The following is a 9,008-nucleotide window of genomic DNA, read 5'->3' as shown; positions in this document are numbered from 1 at the left end:
ATCCAGGAGCATGGGATGTCTTTCCATCTTCTTGTATCCTCGCTAATTTCTCTCAGGAGTGATTTGTAGTGACAGGTTTACTTTCTGCTAGATGAATTAGAAGTGGACTTTTGAATATCTGTCTACCTTTTTAGTGGACTTTACCTTTAGCAATACATCTTAGACAGTAGTTGTAATTTTGGAAAGTTGTTTACTCCTAATGCTGACTACTTTTGTTCTGTAGGATCAAAGGATTAAGTGAGGATAGCTTAGTTTGGCACATGAAAGATTTGTATTCTACTAATTTAATCAGAAGGCATCAAAATTTCTTCATTTTTTTTCAGATCAGATCTGCTGATCTGGCACAAGTGGATGACTAATATCTAATTATAAGGACATTTAGGACTTGTTACTCTTAGGCTAAATAGAAAAGCATAAACGCTCTACTTGTTTCCAGGCGTCTTACAAATTTAGCATACCTTGCTTTTGTTCTTTGAGTTCCTTAACTTTTTTGAATTTTTTTTATTGTGGCATAATTTACATAACAATTTTACCATTTTAACCACTGTAAGTGTACAATCCATTGGCATTAAGTACATTCACATTGTTTTACAACTATCAGCACTATACATCTCCAGAACTTTTTCATCATCCCAAACAGTAACTCTGTACCCCATTAACAGTAACTCTTCCTAACTCCTCCTGGTAACCACTATTCCACTTTCTGTTTCTGTGAATTTGCTTATTCTAGATATCTCATATAAATGGAATCAAACAATGTTTGTCCTTTTGTCTAGGTTTTTTCACTTAGCATGGTGTTTTCAAGATTAATCCATGTTGTAGCATGTATCATAATTTCATTTCTTTTTAACTTAAACAGTATTCCATTGTATGTATATACCACATTTTGTTTATCCATTTATCTGTTTCTACCTTTTGGCTGCTGTGAATACTGCTTTGAACATGGTGTACAAATATCTATTTGTGTTTCTGCATTCAATTCTTTTGGGTATATACTCAGAAATAGAATTGCTAGAGCATATGGTAATTCTGTGTTTAAGGTTGTAAGGAACTACCAGGCTGCTTTCCACAGTGGCTGCACCATTTAACATTTCCACCAACAATGTACAAGGTTTCCAATTTCTCCATGTCCTTGCCAACACTTGTTATTTATTCCAATAATGGTCATCCTAATGGGCGCAAAGTTGTATCTCATTGTGGTTTTGATTTGCATTTCCCTAATGGCTAGTGATGTTGAACATCTTTTCTCAAAGTTCTGGGGGCTATAAGTGCCAGATCAAGGTCAGTTTCTGGTGAGGGCTCTCTTCCTGGCTTGCTGGTGGGGTGGGTGGAGAGGTGAGGGCTGGGGAGAGAGCTTCCTATTGTCTCTTCTTATAAAGACAGTAATCCTATTGGATTAGAGCCCCACCCTTATGACATCATTTATTCTTAATTACCTTGATGAAGGCCTTATCTCCAAATGTAGTCACACTGGGAGTTGGGTATTTAACATATGAACTGGGCGGCCGGGGGGGAGTGGGGGGAACACAAGCATTCAGTCCCTGACACAGACCTGCTGGTCTTCTTGACTGGTGCTGTACCCTCAAAAGTGTGAGGGGAGCTGAAAGCCTGGTGGGCTGAGTCATTTTTAGTCTAGAGAGTAGGAGAAAGATTGAGCTTTTGCAGTCTAGGAGGATAGGGAGCAAAAAACCTTCTTCAGTGTCTACGTTGTTGGTGTAGAGCTGACTCTCAGGGGATAGACTGCTGTACCTGCATCATTCATGGGATTGTCATTACATAAGGTACCCCAGTGTACCTCTGAGTAAATCAAGGACCCACAAGAGGGGAAGAGAATAGTTGCTTTTCAGGCTTGAAGTAGTAGCCTGGATAATCAGTACAAGTAGCATCTAAAAGTAGACATCTAGGTAAAACCTGGTAAATAACTAGACTCACCAAGAAAAAAGAGTCGTACTTCTATCTGACTTCTTACTTTCAATGCTAGAAGCTAGAAGATGGTGGACTACAGACAGGGGAAAAGGCTGTATCACCCAAGAATCTTCAACCAGCCAGGGCAAAAAAGGTATTCATGGATATACAAAGATCACAGCACAAAAAAACTATGTGACAGTTAAAAAGAATATAATAGATCTAGGTAACTTACGTATGTAGACATTGAATGGATGAAATATTTGATAAAAGTGCTAAGTAAAGACTCTACTGCTCGAAGATACTAAATGTAGGAGGAAACATAATAATAATTTATTTATTTATTTATTTATTTTTAATAGATGACCGGTAAGGGGATCTTAACCCTTGAATTGGTGTTGTCAGCACCACGCTCACCCAGTGAGCTAACCAGCCATCCCTATATGGGAATCCGAATTCATGGCTTTGTTGTTATCAGCACCACATTCTCCCAAGTGAGCCATGGGCTGGCCCTATTACTTTTAATTCTATACCAGTTTAGCAAAACCCAAGTGTTGGAGGGGGAGTGGCAGTTGTATGAAGAGTAGACAGTGTAGGATTAAGTCTTCTACCTGTCTCATATATGTATTATGGTAAAACAAAAAAAAAAAAAACAGAAGTATTAGTATTTTAAATTATTGAAGCGATTTGTTTATTTTTGGTGGTGGGAGTGCTAGATGCAGTAAGGAGAACTAATGGATAACTTATTTTCTCATAGTGGAAATATGTCTGATTTTTGAGTGTCAGGAAAGGGAGGCTAACCACTGTTAAAAAGGAAAAAATATGATGCCTCTTAGTTAATAATAGAAAAGGAAACAACAAAGTAATATAAATAACATAAAATAAGATGGAAGGAGTAAAATTAAATATATCATTTGCTATAACAAGTGTAGTCATGTTGCATTTGCTTATTAAAAAACTTAGACTGTCAGATGGAATTGAAAGACAAAACCCACATGTGTTGTTTACTTAAAAGAGTTATAAAGAAAGGTAAAGGTATAAACAAGCAAAGAAAAAGCAGGAGTGGCAATGTTAATATCCATCAAAGAAAAAGGAAGTTAAGGTTAAAACATTAGCCAGGATATTATGAAATTATATACTTCATACTTTAAGAAGATGTATCAAAGACTTGTAGACACCAAAAATATTTTGTCTAATAATTTAGACTCAGAACCTCTAATAGATTGTTTTAGAAAGAGAAACATAAAATTGTATTGGGAAATTTCAGGTGCATTTCTTTCATAATAGGACAGATTTAGTACATGAAAAATGGTTATAGAGGAATTTAATATAATGCACAAACTTCATTTGATAGATATATAGAACTTTATATTCTTCATATATGAAATATACATTTCAGTCCAGATGCCAAAAAAAAAGGAAACATTTTTATATGTCTACAAGTCACTAAAAAAGTTGATCATATATGTGACCCAAAGAAAACCTTAAGTTAAAGAAGAGAGATTTTATATGCTGCATTACTCAATAAAGTTGGAAATAAATAAATGAATAACCAAAAGATTCTAAACTAATTGGAGAACAGAAATAATCACAATCCTAGGTAAATTTTGAATCAAGAAAAAAATCAGGGCTGGCTGGTTAGTTCAGTTGGATAGAGCATGGTGCTGATAACACCAAGGGCCAGGATTTGATCCCTGTACTGGCCAGCTGCCAAAAAATTTTAAAAATTAAAAATTGAAATTATAAACTAAAAGCAATGAAAAAGAGAAGACATTATAACAAAACCTGTGGGTCATTGTAAAAGTTGTACCTGGAAGAAAATTTATAGCCTAAAATATCTCCATTATTAATGAATAGTAACTAAAAGGAATTTAGTACTCACCTTAAGAAATTAGGAAAATATGGTCAGCCACCCCCCCCCCCAAAAAAAAAGAAAAAAAAATTAGGAAAATAACAATGAAAGGAAGAGGGAATTAATAAAGATAACTGAAATTGATTAAAAATTCCAAGCATAAATATGGTAGGATAAATAAATTCTATTTTTGGCTGTCTGAAAAATGATTAATGAACCTGACAAAAAAAAACAAGAGGGAAAAATAGATAAAGGAAAGAATTGGAAATGAAGCACTGCCATGGATGGAACAGGGGAGGAGAAGTGGTACAAAACTATGTATCTATCCTAAGTGAATCATTGTGTAGTATGTGCTCATATTGAAACAGCACACTGTACTCCACAAAAATGTACAAGTTAATGTTAAAATAAAAAAAGAAACATAGCCATGCTCTGGAAAAAAGTAAAAGAATTATAACATTATATGATGTGCAACTTTGACAACAAATTTTTCCCAGGATTTTAGTATGAAAAATTTCAAATACAGAGCGAAGTTGAAAGACTTGCTGAGAACATTCGTAATACCCACCATCTAGATTTTTTCTTTAACATTAATAACAAGTTTTAAATCATGAGTAATAGATTACTCCTAAACAAAATATAAATCCAAGATGCACCCAAGAAAAAAATAGAAAAATTGCATAGGTCAGTTATTATAGAAGTTATAGCAAGGTGGTTTAATTCTTTTTTTCTTAATACCGGGACAAGAAGGTATCCAAGAACATACAATGCAGCATTGCTTATAATAGAAAAAGATTGGGTCAACCCAAATGTTAATCAGTGGGTGAATGGATAAATTGTGGTAGAATTTATACAATGAGATATTATACAATAATTAAGTAAACTAGAACTGTTGCATATCAAAGTAGCTAAATATAAAAAATATAATATTGAGCAAAATAATTTTCAAGAGAATACATAACACAATAACCACCTATAAAATTTTATTACTTGAAAAAAAAATAAAAAATAAAATAAAAATAAAATTTTATTACTTGTAAAACTGTATTTCACATGGATACAAGCATATAATTAAAAAAATTTTTTTTTTTTTTGTCTTTTTTTTTCCGTGTCCGGCAACGGATCGCAACCCTCAGTGTTGCCCCCGTACCGGACCGGGACCGGCAACGGGATCGCAACCCACGGTGTTGCCCCTGCGCCTCGCTCAGCCAGTGAGCGGGAACCGGTCTGTATGTGGGATCCGAACCCTCGGCGGGAGCGCCTCCGCGCTTCCCAAGCGGCGCACTAGCGCAGTGCGCCACCGGGCCGGCCCATAATTAAAAATATTTTAAGACGTGCTCGCGTGGTCACTGTCCTGTGCCGTGTCCAGTTAGTTGGCGGATGGCTCCAAGAAGCTGCTTCCTGCCCGCATCCTGCATCCCGCACTACTCCTGGCTGAACGCCCCACTCGGCACCGCCATGCAGGTGGACCTCAGCAAGTGGTCCAGACCCTTGAGCCAGCAGGAAGTGGAGGAGTGGCTGCAGCACCTACTGCAAGTCACCTGCAGCAGGGTGGTGGTAGATGAGCTGGGCAAAGTGCTGACACCTGTGAGAAATGCCGTCACCCACCCAATGCCAAAGGATGGACATGGAGACACGAGGTACAGTGAAGCAAGACTTTAATTATGGCGTCATAAGGTTTGGGTGTCTGAAGGGCAGGCACATGGAAAAGGGCTGTAGCAAGCACTTTATTCCCTCTTGCGCAAGTCCCTCCCCACAGTTCCTCATTGGCTGAGAGTACTATGGGGTGCACAATCTTCCCAGATGATACCTAAGATTACACAGATTTATTACCCTCTTGTAAGAAATTTCTTTGTCTGGGGGCTCAGGACAAGCTCATGAAAAAGGCCTGCTAATGCTCTGTGAAAGGAGAAACACCAGGGAATGAAGAAAACAATGGGGACTAGTAACTAATTACCATCTCAAGGAGAGCTCTGTCTGTTCAGAGGCCTTCCAGGAATGGGCTGCACCAGTCAAACAACTTTTGGGCTGGGCCTGAATCAGTTAAAACACTCTCAGATAAGTCATTTCTGAAAATGAATCACTTAGATTATTTTCTAGATTATTTTACATGAGATTATTCCCACCCAGGTTAAGAACAGACCTACAAGTATTGAGTGGTATGGTCTTGATCCAGGTAAGCTCTACACCTTGGTCCTGACAGACCCAGATGCTCCCAGCAGGAAGGATCCCAAATACAGGGAATGGCACCATTTTCTGGTGGTCAACATGAAGGGCAGCAACATCAGCAGTGGCACCATCCTCTCTGATTACGTGGGCTCTGGGCCTCCCAAGGGCATAGTCCTCCACTGCTACGTCTGGCTGGTTTATGAGCAGGACAGGCTGCTGAAGTGCGACAACCCTATTCTCAGCAACTGATCTGAAGACCACCATGGCAAATTCAAGGTGGCGTCCTTCCACAAAAAGTATGAGCTGGGACCCCCGATGGCCAGCTTGTGTTACCAGGCTGAATGGGATGACTGTGTGCCCAAACTATATGAGCAGCTGTCTGGGAAGTAAGGGAAAGCTTGGAGACATAAACTGTCCCAGATGCCTGAGCAGTGTTCTCAAGTTCAGCGTTGCATGTAGATTTCTCCTCTTTCCTAACCCCATTCACACAGTAGCTTGGCGTGACCTTTCCTGCTGCCTGTCTTTCAAAATTCTAGATAGTCACACACCCCAGTTTATGTTTTCGTCAAATTTGAACTCCGTTTTGGGGGATATTTTGGTACTGTGATGGGGCCATCAAATTGTTAATATGAATGTAAGAACCCAGAATTTAAAGAAGAAAAAATCCAGGTAAAAAGACCAGGTTTACAGTAAAAGAGTAAAACATCTTTAAAGAAAAAGAATCTTTAAGGGAGGTCTTTAAAAAAAAGGGATTCATTCCCTCTGCCTTTGTGTTCCTGAGTCCAGAGTCGTACACAATGTCATTTTCTGAGACATGTTTTCATGGTGCTGTCTTTCACCAAGACAACCAGAGGCCGGCGTTGCAGCTAAACTCCAACATGGTACATTTTGGATGGTGTAATAGATGTTATTATACCACTCTGGCTCCTTTAAAGAGCTATACTGGAAAAAGCATTAGGGAGAGTGGTTTTGCTGTTGTTGAGGCATGACTGTCTAGACAGGCAGCAATGCTAGGTGACAGAATCCTTAAGTCTGTGCCTGTTAAATTGATCACTCTTCATTGGTATAAGAAAAGCTGGTCTGGAGTTGCCAAATATCATGTTAATTCTGTTTGCCTATAGTTGAATAAAAATAAAGACATTGAAAAAAATATTTTAAAACTTGCATGAATTGAGATAGTGGCTGCTTTGGGGAAGGAAAGGTGATTGAATGAAGGAAGGATACCTAGGCGGCTTCAACTATATCTCTAATGTTTTGTTCATTTGAAAAAGGGAAGGAGGGCCGGCCCGTGGCTCACTCGGGAGAGTGTGGTGCTGATAACACCAAGGCCAAGGGTTCGGATCCCATATAGGGATGGCCGGTTCGCTCACTGGCTGAGCGTGGTGCTGACAACACCAAGTCAAGGGTTAAGATCCCCTTACCGGTCATCTTTAAAAAAAAAAGAAAAAGGGAAGGAAAAATGGCAAAATGTCAAAATTCAAAGCTGATTGTAAGTACCTTGTTCTTTTTTTTAAGCTTTATTTTCTAAAATTGTGAATTGACAAATTATAGTTGTATGTATTTATGGGGTAAAAAGTGCTATCATGATTTATAAATACAATGTTGAATAATTAGATCAAGCTAATCAACATATCCTTCACCTCAAATACCATTTTTTTGTGTGGTGAGAACATTTGAAATTTACTCTTAGTGATTTCAAAATGTACGATACATTGTTACTTACTATATTCACCATGCGGTGCAATATATCTCAAAGAAAAAAACCCTATTCCCCTGTCTAATTGAGGCTTTGTACCTTTTGAGGGTGACCTCTCCATTCTTGTTCTCTATGTCTCAATTTTTTACAATTTAAAAAGAGAAAAAGCACATCAGGAGCACATGTATTCAGAGCTTGAATTCTTGACAACCTTTAAATGACAAGTGATTCCAATGTTATAAGTACTATATACCCTGATAAATTTCATGAAGCCTATATAATCTTAATACCAGATCTTGACATTATACAAAAAAGAGAAGAAAATGTAGCTTAATCTCATGTATGAATATAGGTGTTAAAATATTTAGTAAAATGTTAGCAAATAGAATTCACCAGTGGACCGAACAATAATATGGTGCAAGTAGGTATGTTTTAAGAATTTAAAAAGTTTCATGTCAGGAAACTTATCAGCAAGCCATATGATCACATCAGTAGGTGCAGAGAAAATATTTGATAAAATTCAGCAGCCACTCCTAATTAAAAAATAAAAGTAAAGTAGGAATGTAAAGAAATTACTTGGACATTTAAAACTATTTGTGGAAACAAAAACAAAACCCCAGTAAACAATCTAAGCTATGAGATGATAAAGCTGTATTTATGAAAATCTAGTGTAAGACAGTGATGACTATTATTACTGTTTCTTTCCAATATTATGGATGTTTTAGCAAAATCAGTAAGATAAGAAAACAGAACAGTGCAAACATTGGGAAAGAGATAACTTTATCTCTTCCTGGTGATGATAGAATGTATGCCTGGAAAATGAGTCTCTAATTTCAGCTCTTGTTTAGGATGGCAAGTGGAGGGCCAAGCCTTCATTTGTATGCTGACTTTTCCAGAGCAATGATTGCCTCAAGCCAGCAGAGCAACAGTTAAGCCAGAGCCCACCCATGTGATACCAAACCAGATAGACATTACACTGCAAGAAAAGAAAACTACAGACCAATATCCCTTATAAACACATATGAAAAATGTTTAATATAACATTAGCATGTCGAACCCAGCAATATTTAAAAAGGATAACACATGATAACTATGTAGAGTTTTCCCAAGAATGCAAGTATTTTTTAACATTTGACAATCAATGTAATTTGACATATTAAAGAAAAATTAAGGGCCGAGCCTGTGGCGCACTCGGGAGAGTGCAGCGCTGGGAGCGCAGCAGCACTCCTGCTGCAGGTTCAGATCCTATATAGGGATGACCAGTGCGCTCACAGCGCTCACTGGCTGAGCATGGAGCGGCCGGTCTCAAAAAGGACAAAAAAAAGAAAGAAAAATTAATAGACTAAAGAAAAACTAAATTAATAGACTAAAAAATTAATAGAATAA

General features: G+C 37.6%; 1 pseudogene; it reads left to right on the top strand.

Annotated features, from left to right (window-relative positions):
- The first annotated feature begins 5,215 nt into the window (after window positions 1–5,215).
- LOC103583115 lies at window positions 5,216–6,316 on the top strand (annotated as a pseudogene).
- The last annotated feature ends 2,692 nt before the right edge of the window (window positions 6,317–9,008 follow it).

Source organism: Galeopterus variegatus, unplaced genomic scaffold, assembly GCF_000696425.1.
Source record: "Galeopterus variegatus unplaced genomic scaffold, G_variegatus-3.0.2 Scaffold19757, whole genome shotgun sequence".
Lineage (NCBI taxonomy): Eukaryota > Metazoa > Chordata > Mammalia > Dermoptera > Cynocephalidae > Galeopterus > Galeopterus variegatus.
This window is presented reverse-complemented; position numbering and strand designations above follow the sequence as displayed.